At 41.7% G+C, this 24,029-nt stretch overlaps 1 pseudogene; it reads right to left on the bottom strand.

Moving 5' to 3' along the window:
- Positions 1 to 134: 134 nt before the first annotated feature.
- LOC147012398 (uncharacterized) lies at positions 135 to 20,577 on the bottom strand (annotated as a pseudogene).
- Between the last annotated feature and the right edge of the window lie 3,452 nt (positions 20,578 to 24,029).

Raw genomic sequence — 24,029 nt, 5'->3', positions numbered from 1 at the left:
TCAAACAATACCCATTTCCATCAAATACAACAAACAACAAGAGGGATAAAAATTGAGCAGATCCATTGAAAAGCAATTTAACTGAAATGAAGGATAGGATGACAGTTTGCCATGAAATGAATGTGTTTACCTGTTTAAGAAGGACATAGAAGTTTAACACAGGTGTAGAAGTTCATCTTGAGAAGTTCAAAGACCTGGTTCAGAGCACATGATTAATTATGTCACATGTCCTGCCCAGTACAAAAATAACATTTATCAGGATTAATCCGTAATTATGCATTATTAACACGTGATCAAGTGATGTACTCAGCTCCAATTGTACATATTTAATAGATATACCTACATTCCAACAGGACGTAATTCGATGCACACACATTTTAACAGTACGTAATTAATAGATGGATTCTTGTTCCAATGGTACAAAAAATGTTGTGCCTCTCTAGTACAAAAAATAATATTTATCAGGAGCCGAAGCTTTGATCCCAGATTTGCTCATCACATCAATATAAGGGTTTTGCAGGATTTTTCAAGTCGGATGCTTTTCATTGTTCAAATGAATAGATTGTTCCAAAAGGCAGGACAATGTCGATTCTTTGTATATATGTTATTGATATAACCACTGATTCAAAGCATAATTTAACTGAATATCAATTTTATGAAATTAATTTGAAATTCCGACATCTTGTTCAAGTTGTGAAGGTACGGTAGACCCATGATTGTGAAGGTTCAAGTTGCGAGACCCATGATTGTGAAGGTATGAAGAATCATTGCCTTCACCATCGACTGTTTTCCATCTCCTTTGCTGAGATTCCATTTTGTAATTTGTTCAATCTGATTTTGTGAATTTTTTGTTTGATTTTTTTTGTCCATTTGTTTGAAAATTTTCAACAATTCCACACATTTATATTCGGGACTTTGATTTCCCACTCCTGTTAAAATGTTTGTTTTTGTTTCTCTCAACCCGTTTATTCATCACAATTGTTTATTTCTCACTGAGAGTTGTTATGAATGGATATATTATTATTACAAGATATCATTATTAGTTGTGGTATTAAATTCAATTTTTAGTTCTCATTCAGCAGAATAGTTGGCATGTGTTCAATCTGTACAAATTTAATGAATTATAAAAAGTCTCCGAAAGAAACATTATTGATTGGAAATTAATGATGAAGCTGTTTGAATAAAGACAAAGGGTAAAGGTTGAAGTCGATTGAGAAAAAAAAATTACTTATTTCACTCACATTTTATACACTGTATTAATTGTTTTTTGGTTCCAGATCAACCACAAGTTTGGAATTAATCGTCTTGTGATTTTATAAAATTTCTCTTTGAATGTTCGATTTAAACCACCTTGTTAAATAAATATAGTTATATATTGTTGTTGTGTTAAAATGTTGGTGTTTTCTTCATGATTGTGACTAGTTGGTATTTCCATGTTGTAGTTGTGTTATAATAAAAGAATGAGATTAATATTCTCCCTTGAAGCTTCCTTGGTTCTTCCCGTATTTCTAACTCCAGATTTACTGCAAGCTGGTCAGGCGATCAAAAATCCCATCAGGAACAGACTTCAGCTGGTTGGTGCTCAGTTGGAAATATTATCAAGTATTCCAAGGCACAAAAATAATCTTCTGAATTAAATAAAAATAATCAAATGAGATTATAACAATGTAAATATTTATTACGGAATACAAAACCCTTCATCTAACATTTTGTTCTTTCATTTTCATCATGGATTATAAATGCAATGTCTTGTTTTCCTTCTTCTGAAACACTTTTTAAATAAGAGAGTTTAATGAAACACCATACCCCCATGCAGTGCTCAGGTATATGGATAGAGAAGAGCCTTGCCTTTCATGGGGGTTACATTCTTGAACATCCCCGGGAACTGCAAATCTGTGATGCGCAAAGTTTGGGGGTAATGGGGAAAATAGGGTTGGGGATTTAAAATTTTAAATTTGTCGAAACTTTCCCCTTAATTAACGTGTTTATGTATTGTTTTTGCGTTATTTATTTTCATGAATAAAAGGGTAATTAAGAACATAAAATAAAGTATTATTTCCCTGCATTAAGAACATGAAATAAAGTTTTATTTTCCTGCATTAAGAACATGAAATAAAGTTTTATTTTCTTGAATTATTAGGATTGTAAAACTTACCTACAATAATAATGATGATAAACTTGACGATGATAAACCAATATGACAGAGGGATGGACGGACGGAAATGAACAAATTGCTTAAACCTGTTTTTCGCTTCACGTGCGCGGGGTAATAATTTCAGGATGAAAAGCATTTGAGGTTATCACAAGTATAAAAATCATTTTGAAATACAAAAGGAAGTTGAGATGATAATGCCATGAGAAAGTATACAAACCATTTTGGGATGGGACTGTGGAAATAGACAAGGTCAAGCGCAACAAGATTTTTCATAAAAAATTAAACTGTGAACAGAAAGGTAAACTGAGAGATCCTTAGTACATCCAGTATTTACTATAAGAAAGCCAAACGAGGTCCGTCTAAAAAGTAACGGGAATGAGGCTGCCGTGTGCTCCACTTACACAACTTGAATGAACGGGTTGCGTCACAGTCTTTCGCAACATTCCAGCAATATAGATGATTGGTGATGGTTGACTGCGCTCATTGTGTGATTTTTTACATGTTGTCTAGTCTGAGTCGTCGCGCTATGAGTCATGAGCAGAGAGCCAATCTGAAGTTTCTTGCCAAGCTTGACAAAACACCTTCCGAATCCTTCGCAATGCTGCAGCACGTCTACGGGGAAGAAACCATGTCATGTACACATACATTTGAATGGTACAAGAGGTTCAAAGAGGGTCGGGAGGAGGGTTAAGATGATCCATGGTCTGGAAGACCTTCAACGAGCAGAACGGCGGATAACATCGAGAGTGTGAAGCAGATGGTTCGCGCAGATCGTTGACTCACGGTGCGGATGATTGCTGAGGAATTTTCCATCAACAAAGACTCTGTCTGGAGCATCATCACTGAAAATCTCGAAATGCACAAGGTGTGGGCAAAGATGGTCCTCAAGTTGTTGTCTGAGGACCAGAAACAGCAGAGTCACTGTCTGTCAAGACATTATCGAGCGCCTCGAGGACGATCGAGACCTGCTCGGGTGAGTGATTACTCGTGATGAATCGTGGATATTCGAATACGATCCCGAGACCAAACGGCAGAGTCGTCAGTGGAAAAGTCCGGCATCACCAAGACCAAAGAAAGCAAGGATGTCGAAGTCGAAGGTCAAGGTGATGCTCATCGCGTTTTTTGACATCAAGGGCGTCGTCTGCTTTTCACCACAGGGTGAAAACACATGCAAGGAGTCCTCCGGCGCCTCATGAGATCAGTCCGGGACAAGAGGAGGGATCTGTGGGAGAACAACGCCTGGGTGCTCCACCATGACAATGCTCCTGATCATAGTGCCCTGAGCATCTGACAGTTTCTGGTGGAGAGGAACGAGCAAACTCTGGAGCAACCCCCGTATTTGCCAGACTTGACTCCTTGTGATTTTTTCCTATTCCCCAAGCTCAAGGTGGTGATCAAGGGGACCCGATTTCCTGATGTGGATGCCATCAAAAGCCTTCCGGGGGTGCATCGAAGCATGGAAGAAGAGGATGGACAAGTGTGTGAGACTGGAGGGAAACGATTTTGAAGGGGACAAGCTGTGATTTCAATATATTTTTTGGAATAAAATTTCTGTGAAGGCAGGCCCATTACTTTTTAGATCGACCTCATGTATATATATATATATATATATATATATATATATATATATATATATGTATGTATATATATATATATATATATATATATATATATATATATATATATATATATATCATCTTCTTCCTCTTTCGGCTTGCTCCCGCTAGGGGTCGCCACAGCGGACCAACTGTCTCCATTTTGCTCTATCCTCCACATCTTCCATTGACACTCCAACCACCCGCATGTCCGCCCTCACCGCATCCATGAACCTCTTCTTTGGCCTTCCTCTTCTCCTCCTGCCTGGCGGCTCCATCTTCAACATCCTTCTCCCGATATACTCCGTTTCCCTCCTGTGCACATGTCCAAACCATCGCAATCTCGCCTCTCTCACTTTGTCTCCAAACCGTCCTACCTGCGCTGTCCCTCTAATACACTCATTTCTTATCCTATCCATCCTCGTCACTCCCAACGAGAATCGCAGCATCTTTAACTCTGCCACCTCCAGCTCTGCTTCCTGTCTTTTGTTAGCGCCACCGCCTCCAAACCATACAACATAGCTGGTCTCACTCCCGTCTTGTATACTTTCCCCTTCACTCTTGCAGCTACCCTTCTGTCACAAATCACTCCTGCAACTCTTCTCCACCCACTCCATCCTGCCTGCACTCTCTTTTTCACTTCTCTCCCACACTCTCCGTTACTTTGGACAGTTGATCCCAAGTATTTACACCAATCCACCTTCCCCACCTCAACTCCTTGCAACCGCACCATACCACCACCCTCCCTCTCATTTACGCACATGTACTCCGTCTTTCTCCTACTGACTAACATTCCCCTTCTCTCCAGTGCGTACCTCCACCTCTCAAGGCTCGATTCAGCCTGCTCCCTACTCTCCCTACAGATCATGATGTCATCCGCGAACATCATGGTCCATGGAGACTCCAGTCTGATCTCGTCCGTCAACCTGTCCATCACCATTGCAAACAGGAAAGGGCTCAGAGTCGATCCTTGGTGCAATCCCACTTTAACATATATATATATATATATATATATATATATATTACAGTCATATATATATATATATATATATATGAGATAATTTATGTCATGCTATGTCAAAAAGTTGTGGACGAGTGATCACAGAAGTAGGTGGATGAGTTGGTTCAGTGAAAACAACAAGATGAATATATTTTGATGAAGGTCAGGATTCAGATCTGGCCTCCGAGTGGGATACATAACGTAAACTGTTGAACCAGGCAGAGGTGTGCACCCTCCCCAGTGCTGTTCACGGACTTGAGTGTCACTAAAGTTAAAGAATGTCCACGGGAGTCTACGGGAGTTCAACCGCATTCACAGCCCTGTCTTCAGCGGATTGTCAGTCCTTTCAACCACAGGAAGACTAGCATCGAACCCCTTTTGGTGAGCAGTTTATTCTCACGGGCACTGGACATTTATGACACCAGTCACCGAGTGAATCATATTATTCCGTGGTTGCTGAGTTGCCCACACCCATCGTTGGGGCTGATTTTCCATGGGAATAAGTGGCTCACCAAAAGGGGTTTGATGGTACTAGTCACGTGGTTGAAAGAAGTGACAACCCACTGAAGACATTGCCATGACGTGGCACGTGGTACTAAGCACCGTGAGTCAAGAGAGAAAATGCATTGCTGAAGATAGGGCTACGAATACGGTTTAACTCCAGTGAACTGCACTGCTCTCTAGTGGACTCCAATTGACTCGCCTGAACTTTTGTTTTACTCCAGTGATACTCAAGTCCGTCAGTCATTTACACGACAGTGTAAAACGCGAGCTGCCAAGCAGGGAAGCGTCTTCACCCTTCCCACCCCGGTAGATGGGAAGGGGGGGGGGGTTCCAGATGTTCCTTTCAAATAAACATCAGTCATTCCACAGCAACACCAGGAGAATTCGTTGGATTTTGAGGATGTTGGTTGCATCATTCTACTCCACTCCTGTTCTAAGTCCAATCACCGCATGATGATCGGTTTCCTGCCATCAATACCTGGACCATACTTTACCACGTGTATATGTATTAAATGACACACCATGAATCTCCTGCACATGCTGAGGGATCTTACACCTTGTCAGGTGAGATTTATAATCCCCCTCAGCCCGTAATCCCAGGGTAAGAGAATAAAAATATTAAAATAATCCTCTTCATATTTGTACACATGGACATCTTTATCTCAATTGTTACTTTTTGTACTTTTGAAATATTATCATTTTGTTCATGTCACTTCATCATCATCGTGACCTCTTTCATCGTTTCATATTCTTCGTTCACCTGACTTGACTATCTCAGTCGTTTCATTCAGAGAAACTCAAACAAAATTTACAAAGTATGGAGCAACGATCCAGACAGTGCTACGAACACGAGGAAGAAGGAAATGAGAGTTGGAGTAAAATAATTAAATATATTATAATGATGTTATACTGAATATAAAAACTTATCGACTCACTCGAAATAGTAAAGGATAAATATTTTCACGTCGCTAACAGAGCATTAACACGTTAGAAACACAAGGGAGTGATTTTGAATGGTGTCGTGAATGTCTCCAGTGAAAATGAAACTTTGTTGGTTATTTTATAAACTTGAATCAAATTACTGGACATCGATGAATAAGAAACCTTTATAAAGATGTAGTTCTTCACGAATTATTTTTTGTGGGTTTTATTTCTTTCTTAATAAAAGGGTTTTTTTTAATCTGGTTCAGTGTTTTCAATGTTTTCAACCAATATACAAATAAATATTTCACACGGAATGATATCAACATCGATGGACATGTAGAAGTTGCTCAATGAGGTTGAAGTTTTACCTTGTGGCTCACAGTGGAGGTGAACCCTTCTTGGTGGCATCCCTCCTCGTGAAGTGTGGGTTAAAGGACCTGGAGTTTCGCATCACGCAAGATGGATGGCCAAGGATCAATATCTGGATGTTGCGGAGATCGTTTAAGCTCACTGGTAATGAGGAATGTGGACTCCGTGACATCTGCGTCTTTGTTGTTCGAGTCTACCTTCGGTCATGGTTCACTGTTACTCGTTCCTTTTCTGCTCCTCACAATGACCTTTACTTCTTACATCTTGTTAACTATGCAAAGGTGAATTCTGCCCTTTCAAAATCAGCCTGTTCTAAATTCTGGACATGTTTGATGTCTGAATGAGGAGCTCATTGATTTGGAGTTATTTGATTCAGATGTGTCCACAGAGTCAAAAAACTTAAGTAACTTTGTTTCTGGAAACTTAACTTTGAGAAAGTCGGCAGAGACCCCTGAGAGAAACCTGCCGTTTCTGCGAACTCAGAACCGGAAGTTATAATTTTGACATTAGTGGGGGGAACATTTCTGTTGAGTGTTTCTTATTCCAACAACTATTGCATATCATGCGTCTTCAAGACTCAATGCACGTAATAAAACAAATGAAATAATGATCAAAACGAATCAATATCTCTGATGTATGAAACAAGGTTTGACATGGAAGTGAGGTTCACACAATGAAGACTTTTGACTGATCTTCGATCAGAATTACGGTTTTGCTATCAGATGAACATTTGCCTTAATCATCTCGACTATGGATCACGAATAACAAAGATTACTTCTCCAAGACATTTGATGCCTTTTGTATATCCTGGATCATTTCCCACGGTCAAAAATCATGTTCTTCATTCTTCAAAAGACAGACTGAGTACCGAATTCAAACAGAACTAGAGGGGCACTTGGTCGAGCGCATCACCTCCACCACGTAATGCCTGATCCACGAGAACATATCAGGCCCAATACGTTTTTGAAATATCATGATATACAAATAATACAAAGAACTACATCGTTTTTGGCCCAATCTCTCAATGGTGAAGAATCACTTTAATAAGTAAAGCATTCTCGTATCCGCCTCCCGATTCGGATCTTCACCAAAATCGAATCAATTCGTCATTGCGACAGACCAAACATGTCCACCAAGTTACGTCGGAATCCGTCCCCAACTTTTTTAGATATCGTGCTATATATCGGTTAACACCATCTCTCAATGGTGAAGGTCAGGTCAGGTCAGGTAAGGGAGCATGCGCCGGAGCAGCGCGTCGCCGCGTCCACTTTCCGCTGGTACTCCAGGGCCCTCCGTCTGGCCATCTCCCAGGCAGATGCTTGGACCATCCCCATCTCCTTGAGATGCCGTTCAACCTGCTGCAACCACGAGGAACGTGGTCAGCCCATTGGCCTCCTCCACTCATGAGACTCCCTCACTGAGAGAATCTGGTGAGCAGGATCAGCGTCAGGAAAACGAGCCACATGTCCATACAGCCGCAGCTAAAGCTCATGGACCATGCAGGTAACAAATCTTATTTGAGTCTCTCTCAGCAACCGCTCCTTGGACACAAAGTCCGACCAGCGATTGTCAAGGATTCTCCAAAGAGACCTGGTACCAAAGGAATTAAGTCTCCGTCTCAGATCCTTGGTCAGAGTCCAAGTCTTGCATCCATAGAGCAAGGCTGGAAGCATCGAGGACCTGAAGACTCGGACTTTCATCCTCCCACACAGGTACCGGCAGCTCCACACCCCATTATCCACTGAATCCATGACTCCCCAGGCCCGGCCCAGACGTCTATTGACCTCTGACTCACAGCCAGCAGAGACATGAATATCACTGCCAAGGTAAGTGAATCTCTTCACAATGGTGAAGAATCACTCAATAACTTATCAGATCCAGATCCGGATTTGATTCTTCACCAAAATTGAATCAATTCTTCCTTATCAAACACCCAAGATGTCCACAAAGTTTCATCCGTATCCGTACGCAACTTTCTGAAATATCGTGCTATATATTGTTTTTGGCTCAATTTCTCAATGGTGAAGAATGACTCAAAGAAATTAAATAATTCTCATATCTGGATCCGGATTCGGATCTTCACCAAAATCGAATCAATTCGTTCTTGCCACACACCCAACATTACCTATTTTGTGTATCATCCATGCCTACCAGTGGTTACCTGGTTAACTTTTCCAGCCACTTCCAGGTGAGCGCCAAAGGGTATTGCCCCGATGATTAATATCTCTGTTCAGTTCTTCGTTATCATTCCTGTAGGTCCAGCTATGACTAGTACATCTTTGGCATTCTTCATCTTCCAGGATCTTTTCACTTCATTCTTGACGTCTTGGTGTTTGGTCATTTTCTTGATTTCTGCATCGTTTAGTCCAAAAATCACTGGTGTTAACACCTCAATCAGCAATGCCTTCTTCTCTTTTTGTACCTAAGTATGATAACTGGTCACGACACTTTGTTTTCAATGTTCACGCTCGATGGTATCATTAGGTCGTGCGTGAGAGACAATTCCATCTTTTCAGCAATTGCTTTTGGTTCAGGTGTTCACAAATTCTTTGGAACTGGGATATCAAAGTTTTTGCAGATGTGCCAGCGGATTACATAAAAATTCTGTTGTGTCATTGTGTGTACAGCTGTTCTGACATGAGTGTTTTTTTTGTGTATGTTCGGTCATTAAATTTTACCTGCAAATAAAGACCACCTTATATGCAGGGACTCAACTCGCTGGTGTAATGGTTAGAGCGTTCGCTTTGAGTTGGAGGTCGGTGGTTCAAATCCAGGCCGAGTCATACCAAAACATGTTTTGGTTTGAGCTGCTTCCTTGCTTGATGTGTACGCTCAGCATTAAAGGATGGAGCATGGACAAACAATGCTGGGAAGGCAATGGCAAACCTGCCAGTACAACCCTTGGCAAAAAACTGCTTCAGCAGCACAACGCTCTGTACAAAGTAAAGTATATCAGATCAGATCAGATCAGATCTATGTACAGCAGGCGTCGGCAACCTAAACCAGGCCGCGGGCCACTGGGCCACGTTCGGGCCACCTCGCAGGCCGCACCCCCTTCCCAACCCGAAAAAATAACAAACACACCTAAAATCAATGATAATAAATGTAATTGTAAATTGAACCTTAAGACCTTCAGCCATCTGAAACAACAACGAAAATATATTTAAGACCAAGTTAAGTGGACGAGAAGCGAAAATAATTTATTGTGACGTACAGAGACTGTGATATATGTGGAAGAATCATATGTCCACATATGTTAAATTTGCCATCAGTTCAGAAAAATGTTTCGTGGGCCGCACCTAATGGAAATCCGGACAAGGCGCCGTGGGCCGCATGGGAGGAGCTCGCGGGCCGCACTTGGCCCGCGGGCCGCAGGTTGCCGACCTCGGATGTACAGGTAACAATATCAAGCAAAGTCTGCGATGATGGAATAGGGACTTTAAGACCACTCCAAAGTGGTGGCTAGAATCTAGATCGAGATCTAAGAAGGTGAGTCAAAGAAGGTGACTCAATCTCACCTGCACAATTGCCTACTCCAGAACTTGAATGGACTACGATAGCAAAACACACAATGGGGAGTTTCACGTCCGTGAGTGAAGGTTAGAAAATGAGGGAACTACTCTGTTGTCCCATCTGATGATCAAACTTGCCTGTGAAACACCAGGGTGACAGTTTAGAGTTTGTTCGGTATTCAAACCCTAACGAGAGCAAAAAGGTGATCCCACTCCACCTGAGCTGTCCTGTCGGCCTCACTTGAACACTTATTCAATAGTCTTCGTGAAGCACACTCATGTACATTGATTGAAAAATGAATTAATTATTACAAATTAAATATTATTTGTCACATCAAACCAAACCATTACTTATTGTTTCACTTGTTTTGGGAATTTTTTTTTGTATTTCTTTCTCGTTGGATCCTGTGTTAAAATGGAGAAACAAACTCTGTTCTTGTGTATGGTAGCTTGGCTGCCGTGTCGGTATCATTTATTGGAAGCGCAGCTGTGCCACTAATGCTGTTCCCCTCTACTAGTACACTGGTACTCATTTCGTCGACCTCCAAAAAGGTGATAATCAAGTAAAGTAGAGAACATTTTAAATCTAAAATTAGTGTTTGTTATTGAAGCCACAACATGGAATGAATTACAAAAAACTTGTGCTGGTTGTTTTATAGCTCCAGTGTTAACTTGTGGAGTTCATGAAATAATTCATTGGGTACAGACTGGACCAGGTTATCATGCAGCCACAGCTTTGTGAGTTGAGTTAATTTATCAAACACTCCATTGGGAAGAACCTGGAGCTGGTTTCTCCATAGGTACAGTTCCTTGAGTTCAGTAAGTTCATTAAACAATCCATCAGGAAGAGAATGGAGAAGATATTATTTGTGTTTATGTTTATTTCTAAAAACTAAAATGAAAAACGAAATGCAGAGCATTGGTTTCCTTTGCGAAGAGTAAACAAGCGATCACCGGCGCCCTGAACAAATTCAAAATTCCTGTCCTGACTTCCTGAGCTGGAATGACGACAACCAGGATTGTAGCCTCGTAACTGCTCTCGTAATCATAACACTCCGCATCGAGTATGATACATGATGATGATGATGATTTAAAACTAATTAAAAGTATAATTTTTTAACATGATAGCTGACATACTCTTACGTCTATAAATATATAGCACACCTAAATTTAAGTTAACCTTTCACAGCTTACTCAAATTTCTCAGCTTCTTCATCCTCGTGTTCCAATGGTGAAGATTTTACGGCTTGTTGTGGAACTTCCGCAGCAATACCACATCGGACCAAGAGAACTCGTTTGATTTTGAGGATGTTGGTTGTGTGGAAGAAAATAATTATATTAATGTACTTCCTATTAAAATTGTTGCTGGTGTTTTATAAATTTAATTTTATGCTATAAGTCGAATTGGCTGTCAGTTATGCTTCCCTTTACCCAAGAGTCTTTTGTCCTAAATGTTGATAAAAGGAATGTCTTGCTATGGAACAAAGTGACCTGGTTGATAACACCAACTTTGTTATGATTACATCATTTACTTTTCACCTATAAGACGCGTATTGCAGTTGGAGTTCTTTGCTTAAGGCTTAACAGCCCCCTCCACTCTCCCTGAAAGCATTATAAATACCAGAAATTGTAATCTTGTTTTAGTGCAATCATTGTGGATGTATACCATCTCGGTGGCTTGTACTCCTTGGTACTGGCCAAGTACCAAGTATAATAAAACTCTCTGATGTGATGTACTTTCACGTTGTAGAAAGTGAATTAATCGGCGTTTTTCATTTGAGTAACAGGATTTACATCGAGTCGGTTAAACGGTCAACTAAAAGTAATAAAACAAATAAAACGTTAAGAAATAAATTCCACAACAGTTGCATCATTCTACTCCACTCCTGTTCCAAGTCCAATCACCGCATGATGATCGGTTTCCTGCCATCAATACCTGGACCATACTTTACCACGTGTATATGTATTAAATGACACACCATGAATCTCCTGCACATGCTGAGGGATCTTACACCTTGTCAGGTGAGATTTATAATCCCCCTCAGCCCGTAATCCCAGGGTAAGAGAATAAAAATATGAAAATAATCCTCTTCATATTTGTACACACGGACATTTCTATCTCAATGGTTACTTTTAGTACTTTTGAAATATTATCATTTTGTTCATGTCACTTCATCATCATCGTGATCTCTTTCATCGTTTCATATTCTTCGTTCACCTGACTTGACTATCTGAGTCGTTTCATTCAGAGAAACTCAAACAAAATTTATGATGGAAGCAGCAACATTCCTGACAGTGCTATGAACACGAGGAAGAAGGAAATGAGAGTTGGAGTAAAATGATTAAATATATTATAATGATGTTATACTGAATATAAAAACTTATCGACTCACTCGAAATAGTAAAAGATAAATATTTTCACGTCGCTAACAGAGCATTAACACGTTAGAAACACAAGGGAGTGATTTTGAATGGTGTCGTGAATGTCTCCAGTGAAAATGAAACTTTGTTCGGTATTTTATAAACTCAAATCAAATTACTGGACATCGATGAATAAGAAACCTTTATAAAGATGTAGTTCTTCACGAATTATTTTTTGTGGGTTATATTTCGATCATAATTAAAGGGTTTTTATCTGGTTCGGTGTTTTCAATGTTTTCAACCAATATACAAATAAATATTTCACACGGAATGTTATCAACATCGATGAACATGTAGAGGTTGCTCAATGAGGTTGAAGTTTTACCTTGTGGCTCACAGTGGAGGTGAACCCTTCTTGGTGGTATCCCTCCTCGTGAAGTGTGGGTTAAAGGACCTGGAGCTTCGCATCACGCAAGATGGATGACCAAGGATCAATATCTGGATGTTGCGGAGATCGTTTAAGCTCACTGGTAATGAGGAATGTGGACTCCGTGACATCTGCGTCTTTGTTGTTCGAGTCTACCTTCGGTCATGGTTCACGGTTACTCGTTCCTTTTCTGCTCCTCACAATGACCTTTACTTCTTACATCTTGTTAACTATGCAAAGGTGAATTCTGCCCTTTCAAAATCAGCCTGTTCTAAATTCTGGACATGTATGACGTCTGAATGAGGAGCTAATTGATTTGGAGTTATTTGATTCAGATGTGTCCACAGAGTCAAAACGAGCAATGGTGAAGGAACTGAATGAAAATGAAGGCATGGATAAACCTCCAAGGAACATCGAGCACACGATCACGAAGCTCTGAGAGAATTACAGGGAGGCGTTACGGACACATGAACACTTGAATGTGTTCAATGACGACGCTGGAACATGTGTGGTCGTTATTGAGGAGTACGTGATATTGTTGCGGTTCGGGAAACTGCACGCTTCCAAGGCAATGGCATCCAACATACAGTGATCCCCCACACAGTTATTTCATTAGTATATGTGCAGTTAGACCTTTCCCTTATGTCGAATGGGTTGACGGGATCGCTAGGTCGAATTATATCTCCATTTTCCATTCAATCTCCATCTTCATTCCAACTCTTTCCTCTTGTTCATGAAATAAACCAAGATGGCAGACACCAGTATATTTACAGTGGAAGAGAGGCTGGTTGCAGTGGTATGGTACCACGAGAGGAGAAACACAAACAAGCCGAAGAGACAGGTGCAAGAATACTGTGTCTAAGGGGATAGTAGAATCATACATTAAACCCCAACACTGTACAGGACGCGCGCGACACGCTCTTTTCAAACCAAATCTGCATCTGGTACTTATAGCTATCTTCTTTTCAACCCTGATTTATATCCAATCCTTTTCTTCAATTCATGACACAGATCGGGGCCGGCACTGCGCTCAGGCGGCCGCCTATGAAGATCACCGCGATGTGCTTGTGCGCAAAACAGACATGCGCACAGCCCCATGATAATTACATTCACACTGTATGGGACGCGGATGGCATACATCTTTATTCGGGTGTACGCGCTGATTTACAATGGCGTTTTACCATCAATCTTCGCTCGCCACTGCGGCCACCAATATCTCCTGCAAACGGCAGAGGTTAACCCGCATCTCCGCCTCAATGCAGCCGCCACCAAGCAGTGGCATGCTGTATGGCCCAGATCGCTCGGGCCGCATGGAATACAGACAGGACAAGCGCATTGATCAGCACCAACCGCAGAGCGCCGCGGGTGCCCGAACGGGCATGCGGGGCCGATGCGACCCTCGGCCAGTCACCAGAACACGGCCTGGGAATTCGGTGCAATGCGATTCATATCGCGGGGTTCGGAGCAAGACAATTCTGCAGCTCAGTCATGTCTCGCTGGATGTACAAATGAGACTACTTCCGGTCGTAGGGGCCGGGCCGGGCTGTGCGAGGCCAGGGTCTAATAGGAATGCAAGATTTGGGTGACGACGCATCATTTCGGGTCGTCATCCCCACCCTAAACCATGGAACTTATAAAAAGGGGATTGCGAAGCCGTTCAAAAAGCTGGGATCTCTACATTTGCCTGTTGCTCCGCCTTCCTTGCCTGCCTTCTCATGTGCTGACTCCACCTTCCACTGCCCACCCGCCTGACTCTGCCTGCTCATTCTCGCCGCTGGCTCCACCCACCTTCCTCTCACCTGATGGCCCCACCAACTCTCTGGACCGGTGCATGCATTACGCCCGGCACAGTAACCAAGCAGGAGACAATGTGCTGTTGTGGAATTTGTTGTTAACCGACTCGGTCGATATATTACTCAATTTGCAATAAACAAATAATCTGCTGTCCACAACGAAAAGTACATTTCATCAAAGAACATTTATTACGCGGTACCACGGAGTCCAAAACAGTGAGATGTAAACATCCACAATGATTTGCACTAAACTAAGCTTACATTTCCTGATATATGCTTTTGTGGGAGTGGAGGGTCTGATAAGCATTACGCAAAATAACTCAAACTGCAATACGTGTCCACTGGGTGAAAGAGAATGACATAATCATGGCAACAGTTGCAGTGTTATCAACCAGGTCACCTTGTTTCATAGTCCTTTTATCAATATTTAGGTCAAAAGACTCTTGGGTAAAGGGAAACATAACTGACAACCAATTTGACTTGTAGCATAAAAATTAAATTTATAAAGCACCAGCAACAATTATAATTGAGAGTACATGAATATAATTATTTTTCTTCCACAGCACCGACTCTCAAGGAGGGACTGCTCAGCGGAGTGTCCCCCAAAGTGTACTGGGTAGCACGGCCGGCCGGCCGACCGTGCTAGGTATTGAGAGACGGTTAGCCCTCATCTCCTCTCCTTTCTCATGATTATCTCCTCTTCATCGCATTGTGTGTGTGTGTGTGTGTGTGTGTGTGTGTGTGTGTGTGTGTGTGTGTGTGTGTGTGTGTGTGTGTGTGTATGTCATGGTGCCTGTCGGTGCTTCAGTTAAGAGTGTATAAGAAATATATCGGGATAAGTCTGCTCTGTGTCCACTTTGGTAAGTTGCTTGTATTATTGTCACACCACACTTTTCTTACTATCGCTGCTTACACACAGCAATAAACTACATTCACTCTGCCACACATCTTTCCTCACTGCCTGTCAATAAATTATTCGTAGAAATGTTCCCAGCTCGTTTTTGTCTTTTCTTTCTGTATCCGAGCCCAGCCGAGACTTTACTTCCCAACGATCCATTCTTCTCGGGCAGTGGTTCTTAACCTTTTTACCACCATGCCTCCTCTAGTAGTTGGTCCTTGCCCCCATGCCCACCCCCCTCACATCTTCAACCAAATGATTAAAAATCCCCCCTGAATTAAAAGGAAAAACTGAAAAAAACGTGTGTTTTTCGTCTTTTTATTGAACAAAGAATTCTGTATAAGCAACACTCATATACACAGCATATTTAATAAGATGACATTTAATGAGATACTTGACATTGCTTCTGAGCTCCCAGATGTTGAATGTGTGGTCGAGTGCCAGAGAGAGCACAACACAAGTCCCCTTCAACGTTCAGCTTGTTTCTGTACTTGGTCTTGACAGCAATGAGCGTGGAAAATGCAGCTTCACGAAGATACGTTGATCCAAACATTGTCAGAATCCGAAGAGCTTGATGTGAGATCAAAGGGTAAACAGGAAGGTACGTGACCCAGAATGTCTCTAGATCCAGTTTTTTTATAGCCTTCTTCAGCCGAGGAGTTGAACTTTAACTCAAGAAACTCCTCTTGCACTTCGTCTGAAATATCAGCTTCTTCACATTGAAATGGGTTCCTAATGAATTTCCAGGCTTTGCGCTTCTCATCTATTTCCAGAAAGTATCTTATGAGTTCTGCTTTCAATTCAGTCAGATGAGTAATTATTTGTTTCTTTAACTCGGAATCAAGGTGACTGTGAATTAGAGCAGAATCCAAGTTAGCAAAACTGGCTGTATTTCAATCCTGAATTCGACATTTGCAGAGGTCGAGTTTGGCCATGAAGACTCGAATGATGTCATGGTGCTTGATTATGTTGATGTTTTTCCCTTGGAGTTTGAGGTTGATGGCATTTAGCACTTCAAAGATGTTCACCAGATAAGCGAGAGATAGCAAAAAATCCTTCAGACTGGAACTTGTCATGGAGATCTGCTTTCTGCTGCGAATCTAGAAATGTTTCCACTTCTTGTCGCCGTTCATAAAGCCGTCCAAGGATGTTTCCCTTCGAAAGCCATTGTACGTTTGTGTGGAAAAGCAAGGCTTGATGTTCAGAATCCATATCCACACACAGCTGTTTGAAGAGACGACTGTTTATGGCTCCAGCTTTGATGAAGTTGACTGCCTTGATGGCCAGGTTCATGAAATCCCTCATTTCAGCAGGTAGAGTTCTGGATGCTAAGGCTTCACGATGAAGTGTGTACCTATAGCAGATGGACATTTTTTCTTTCACTCTTGTTATGAAACCAGATTACAAACCAAGCATGGCCGGAGCTCTATCAGTACACACTCCTACCAGCAAGTCCCACGAAAGTTGATTTTCCTGGAAGAAGTTTGATACCACTTGAAAAATATCTGTTGCTGTTGTATAACTTTCCATGAGATGGCAGAAGAGCATTTCCTCATTTACACTATTGCCTGACACGAAACGTGCATACATCAGCAGCTGAGAACACTGAGCAACATCAGTCGTTTCGTCCAACTGGATGCCAAATACAGGAGAAGCTCTTACTTGGTCGAGAACTTGATTTTTGATGTCTTGAGACATTTCATCGATCCTTCCCTTGACAGTATCGTTTGATAGAGAGATTTGGGAAAGCTTGTTTGCACTATCCTTCCCTAGAACGAGCTCTGCTGCACGCAGTACACTTGGTTTAAGGAGAGTCTCTCCGATGTTATGGCTGTTTTTGCTCTTTGCAATCAACATGGCGATCTCAAAGGAAGCCTCAACAACCTTTGAAGTCTGTTGCCAAAATGCTCCACTGCTGTCCATCTTAGCTTGCTTCAAGGACTACCATTTTGTTTCAAAGAATGCCTTGGGTTTGGCAGCTAGAGCAGGATACATTGTCCTCAAGTGGTGTTCCAAGCGTGTGGGCCGCATGCCATCATTGCTCAGAGTCTTGTAGCACATTATGCACTGGGGTACCTCTGTGTCACCCTTTTGGAGAGTCAAAAATACAAATCGAATATATTCGTCAAGATACTTCCGCTTTTTTGCACTCATTACGAATGATTTAGTTTGAAATGGGTACTGAAAATCTGTGAAAAAAATATTTTTAATATTAAAATTAAAATAAAATATAAATTTTATTATAAAATTTAAATAAATGTTGAATTTTAGAATTAATTTTAATACAGAAAATGGTAGGCCTAGTAGCGAATAGAAAACAAAAATTATTAAAGGCGATACTTTTGTTTTTTAAATGTTCATCAAGATATTATGCAAACACTTGTTAAGAGAATTCCAAAAATAATTAGAGAAATTCCTACTTTTTTCTCTGGGCTCGCGCCCCATCTGGAAATTTCTCACGCCCCCCTCGGGGAGTGCCCCCCCCAGGTTAAGAGCCAATGTTCTAGCCGGTACGTTATTGGCAGTGCCGCTCGGCTGCATCTTACCCGGTAAGGTGACCCGGTTCGGACAAGGTGTAACGAGGGCGTGTTCCCGGTTATTAAGTCACGTGATTATTTCAGGTAACTGGTTAAACCTTAGACGGAGGACCCTAGGTCACGTTGTTGAGTTATTGGCGTTCACGATCGATTAGCGACCTGCCGCGTCACTGAGTTATCCATGTGCGATGACCTGAGATTACGGACAGTCTGGTGGGAACCCGAGACAGCTTCCCCCCCCCCCCCTTGTGGTGTTTTCGCTCCAACCCCGTGCCGCAACAATATGATTATCATAAGAAGAAGGAAAAATAGAAACAATTCATCCTTCCACTTGTGCAGAACGATTCCCCAACAGTAAAAAGTAAACAATATCAATGTCATTGTAAGTACGGCCTACCACAGGAACTGCAGTCCAGAATTTCATCCTCATTGAGCAATGTCTAAATATAGTCCAAAATGGATGAACTTTCACATTGATGGTTTTACTGTGCATTGGATCAACATTGTGGGGTGACAGTTTTAGTTAATCTGTAACTTAAAATTTTACCTGCAAATAGGGACCACCTTACGTGCAGGTACCTGACTCGCTGGCGGAATGGTGAGAGCATCCGCTCTGAGTCCGGAACTCGGCGGTTCAAATCCAAGCCGAGTCATACCAAACATATTTGGTATGTGCTGCTTCCTTGCTTGATGTGTACACTCAGCATGAAAGGATGGAGTATGGCCAAACAATGCTGGGAAGGCAATGACAAACCACTCGGTGTAACCCTCACCAGAAACGGTTTCGGCAGCACAACTACTCTGCAGAGAGTAAGGTACATCAGATCAGATCAGATCAATGTGCAGGTAACAACATCAAGCAAAGTCTCCGACGATGGAATTGGGACATACAGACCACACCAAATTGGTGGCGAGAAAATCGATCTATATCTAAAAAGGTGTGTCAAACAAGGTGACTCAATCTCAGAAGGACAATTGCCTACTCCAGAACTTGAATTGACTACGACAGCAAAACACACAATGGGGAGTTTCACGTCCATGAGCGAAGGTTAGAAAATGAGGGAAGTGCTCTGTTGTCCCATCTGATGATCAAACCTGCCTGTGAAACACCAGGGTGACAGTTTAAAGTTTGGTCGGTATTCAAACCCTAACGAGAGCTAAAAGGTGATCCCACTCCATCCGGGCTGTCCTGTAGGCCTCACTCAAGCACACTCATTCAATGGTATTCGTGAAGCATACTCATGTCCATTGATTGAAAAGTGGATTAATTATTACAAGTTAAATTTTATTTGTCACATCAAACCAAACCATTACTGACTGTTTCACTTTTTTGGCAACATTTTGGTATTTTTTTCTGATTGGATCCTGTCTATGAATGGTGATAAAAGGAAACTTAAAATGTGATAATCAAGGAAAGTAGAGAATTTTAAAATTTAATCCAAAATGAGTGTTTGTTATTAAAGCCACAAGATGGAATCGTTTAGAAAAAAAACTTTTGTTGGATGTTGAACAGCCGCAGATGTGATAACTTCTGGAAGTGATCAAGCAGCACAATGGGAAGAAAGAGACTGGAGTTTGTTGATCCCAAATGCAGGAGTGTTAGACTTCATCACACTCCATGTAAGAGACTTGAGTTGTTTGGTGTGCACAGATAGTGCGAGTGCAGGTAGTGTGATACACTCACCTGGGTACGTACTGGACCTGCTGAGAGGATCGACTCAAGTCTGCGAGACTGGTTCGTTTATCAAAGATTCCACTGGGAAGAGACTGGAGTTTGTTTTTCCCCAGATACAGAGAAATGAGACGTACAAGTTCATCAAACACTCAATTAGGGAGAGACTGAAGTTGGTTGGTGTGGAGATTCAGGTATGTTAGTTGTGTTAGTTTATCAAACACTCCACTTGGTATTGAGGGCAATTGGTTTTTGGACAGACCTAATTTTGTGAGACTGATTAGTTCATCGAACACTCCACGAGAGAGAGAGAGAGAGAGAGAGAGAGAGAGAGAGAGAGACTGGAGCTGGTTGTTCCATAGATACAGTTCTTCGAGTTTAGTTAGTTTATCAAACACTCCACTGGGTATAGACTGCAGCTGGTTGGTGTGGAGATTCAGGTATGTTAGTTGTGTTAGTTTATCAAACACTCCACTTGGTATTGAGGGCAATTGGTTTTTGGACAGTCCTAATTTTGTGAGACTGATTAGTTTATCAAACACTCCACGAGGGAGAGACTGCAGCTGGTTGTTCCATAGATACAGTTCTTTGAGTTTAGTTAGTTTATCAAACACTCCACTGGGTATAGACTGCAGCTGGTTGGTGTGGAGATACAGCTTTGTTAGTTGTGTTAGTTTATCAAACACTCCACTGGGTATTGACTGCAGCTGGTTGTGATCCAGGTCAAGCCTTGTAAGTTGTGTTAGTTTATCAAACACTCCACTGGGAATGGACTGGAGATCGTTCTCATCCAGACGCAGCACCGTTGATAAGTTCAGTAAACACTTCATTGTGAGGATTCTGTAGCTTGTGTGAAGTTTTGTTTCTTCCTCAAGAATTTAGAAATCAAACTGAGAATTAACGTTTTCTTCTTGATTGTGAAGAGGTTGGTGCTCTCTCATCTGTATCCCTTCTTCATCCATCATTAGTCTCTCTTCTGGTTAAATTCCTGACGATAATCACATTGTTTGGTTTGATTATTATCATTGGGGAATAATGTTCAAACTTTTTCAGGTTACCAGAACACAGTGGCCTTCCCTTTTTGATAATTTTCTTTTACTATAATGTGCAGAGCAAAGAGAAAAATAAAATAGAAAATCATAATAACTCAAACTGCCACTTTATAACTGCCGGCAGTGATGACCGGGTACCAAGATGTCCCGCTTTGATAAAACATGGGTATTGATGAGTTATGGACTGAGTAACACGAAGTGTTAAATCTATTTATTACGTATGCAGTTAGCTCTTTTTTCCTGTGGACATCGTCGGTATCAATCAAATTGGCGTTTAAACTACCTGAACACAAAGTAATACATGTGTGGGAAAAGTCTCCATGGGTACACAGAGTAAACCGAAACTCCCCTTAGTACGAAGCTCCCATACATCTCTCTACTATGTGGGATTAATGAGTTATGGGCCCAGTAACATGCCGCATTCAATCTATTTATTACGTAAGCCGTTAGCCTTTTTTCCTGAATACATAGTCAGGATCCATTGAATTGGTGTTTAAATATCCTGAACTACAAAGTAATAAATGTTGACATCATGGATGCAGAGGGTAAAGAGGGATTCCCCTGAGTCTAATGAGGCCCCTCTCCTTTCTCTCTGATGTGGGATTCACAAGTTATGGACCGAAGAACAGGCGACTTTCCATGTATTTATTATGTACAAAGTTGACCGTTTTTCCTCGGGCCATCATTGGTATCAATTAAATTGCTACTCCTGTACCCTCAAACGCATGCAGGCACAGCCAAGTTAGCCTTATTCCCCCCCAAAAATTCTAAAAGTTCCCCAATTCAAATAATTAAATAATTCTGCCTGCCAGACTTTTTGGCTGACCAGAGACCAGGTTTAAATTTAAAACATCCATTCCACATGTCTACTTGATCATAATTGTGAAGTCTCACATTGATTGATGCAGTGGTTTCAGAGTAAACATTATTTAATATTTTCCCTTCAATCCAATATGGCTGCCAGACTGTAACCTACGTCAAAAAGAGTAGGGAAGTTTTTGTTCAGCATGGAAACGCAGTCACACCTGCAAAGTTTTGTCTCGATGTGCACAGCCATTCTGGAGGAGATTTCTAAAAAAATTTAATCTTCATGCCAATATCGCTAATGAACCACGTGATTTATGACATCATAAATTTATATTCAGCCTCCAATGGGCTAAAGGATCACTGTTCTGGAGAAGAAGATTTTTTGAAAGTTTTAGGGTAAATTCAATATGGCCACCAAACCATGTGACCTATCAATTATAAATTAACAAACTTGTACAAGCATGTCTTGGGGAACATGTGTGTAAAATATCGCCTGAATCTGTCCAGCTATTCTGGAGAAGAAGATTATATATATATATATATATATATATATATATATATATATATATATATATATATATATATATATATATATATATCCAAAACAGTATGGCTGCCGAACCATGTGATCGATAACATCATAATATCTTTTTTTTCGGTGAGTTGTTGCACAGATGGCGCTCAATAAATTTCAAATTTTTCGGATGCAGCGTTCTACGTGTCGAATTTTCACCAGAACACATCAATGATGATGTCACAAAAATCAGGCTTCTTCCCCATCAACGGGGAAGTTCGACGGCACTAAAGTTCTCTTGGTCTATCACTCGACTCCATGAGCCAGTCATCACCACACTGCCATGCCAAAGGGTGGCTTGAATGGGCGGACCTCCTCAAGGATGGAGAAGTAGCTTCCTTCGGACCATCCGGTTCAGCAGCCGAGATGCTACCAGTGGGGGTGTGTCTGGTGGACCGACAATAACTTCTCGTGGTGTAGGCAAAATATCAAATCTGATATGTCAGGACCCACTGTGTCCCACGAGACCTCCCGTTTTGAGATGAACTCTGGCATGGGTATGGAAAAGCCTCGTGTGTCCTATGGGAGATGGTGTGGTGATGTAGGCTCAGAATGGGACTCAGGCTCCAAAGTTATATCCCAGCCTCGAACAGGGCGATGGAGAGCCTGGCCCATTAATGTGTTCACAAAAGGATAGCATTCACATACTCAAACACCATAGACTTTGCAACAAAACTGAAAAAAGGTAAATTTTCCGAGTCGGTACCATTCACTGTCATGATAAATCCACATCACCATATACTTGTCACGAGTTTTGCATTTGTCTCTTTGCATCACCCTTGAGGAAGACGAGGTCACCGACATCAAAGTGCATGATGGCGGAAGCAGAGTGGCCACGAGACTTCTCACGAGTGCTTGGGGTGTGGCTCTCCTTCCTGTTCATATTCTGATTGAAAACTAACTGTCTATCTAATATCGGTAACTACTCGCCAGCGAGTTGGTCCCGTTGAGTCCAGACTTCTCTAGCATAGAGGCCATCTCTGCATATACCTTGATTCATGTTGCCTGTAGCTGAGACAAAAGTAACTGCAGATACAAGGCCACCCACTGGAGACAAGTGTAAGCATTCCGGACCCAGCTCTTCAAAAGCTCGTTCAGCCATTTGAGCTTGTTATTATAGTTTTTGATTTGGCTGACCTGTAAATGGATGCCATTCATTTTTAATGTGGAATCATTAACTCAGGAAACAAATCCGGGTGCAGGATCAATCCGTATGGTGATGGGGCTATCTCCAAGTAGGTGTTGCTCTGCACCCACTGTAAGGATAGCATTGCAGAGCTGCATAGCCGAACCCAAACCTTAACAACTCTAACAAATATATCATGGCGATACCTGTGCATTGCATCTGTGACATACGATGTCCCAATAACAGTCGGTGGCTTGGTGATTGACTGGGGATATGGATGCACAGGCAGACACTTCAGTGGCTGGCACTGGTGACCTGACGAGGAGACCATATCGGTGGCCCTGTCGATGTCTAAGCCAAAAAAAGTACCTGTTAAACGCATGCTTCATTCGGTGTATCGATTGATGGTTGAACCTGATGTGCAAAGCAATCAGCAGCCCATCAATCACTGAGCAGGGATCAAGATCCGTTCACGAGAGGGATGGAATGGCTGGTTGTCCCTGATGACTAGGACAGTCACTACTCTGAAGCACCTCTTGATGTCTCCCACCTTTATCAACTATTTGAATGGGCGAGTACCTTGGGTTAGGTGAGAATGGATGCATCTGAGGTCAGGGCACTCCAGCTGAGTAGAATGCCAGGTGACACAGCCCATAAACAGCATTCTAGCTGTGCCATCCAGAACTTCACCTACAGAGACACTGCACACAGTGGAGGCCTCCA

Source organism: Eptatretus burgeri, chromosome 15 (genome assembly GCF_056783735.1).
Source record: "Eptatretus burgeri isolate ZD-2024b chromosome 15, Ebu_testis_v1, whole genome shotgun sequence".
Lineage (NCBI taxonomy): Eukaryota > Metazoa > Chordata > Myxini > Myxiniformes > Myxinidae > Eptatretus > Eptatretus burgeri.
This window is presented reverse-complemented; position numbering and strand designations above follow the sequence as displayed.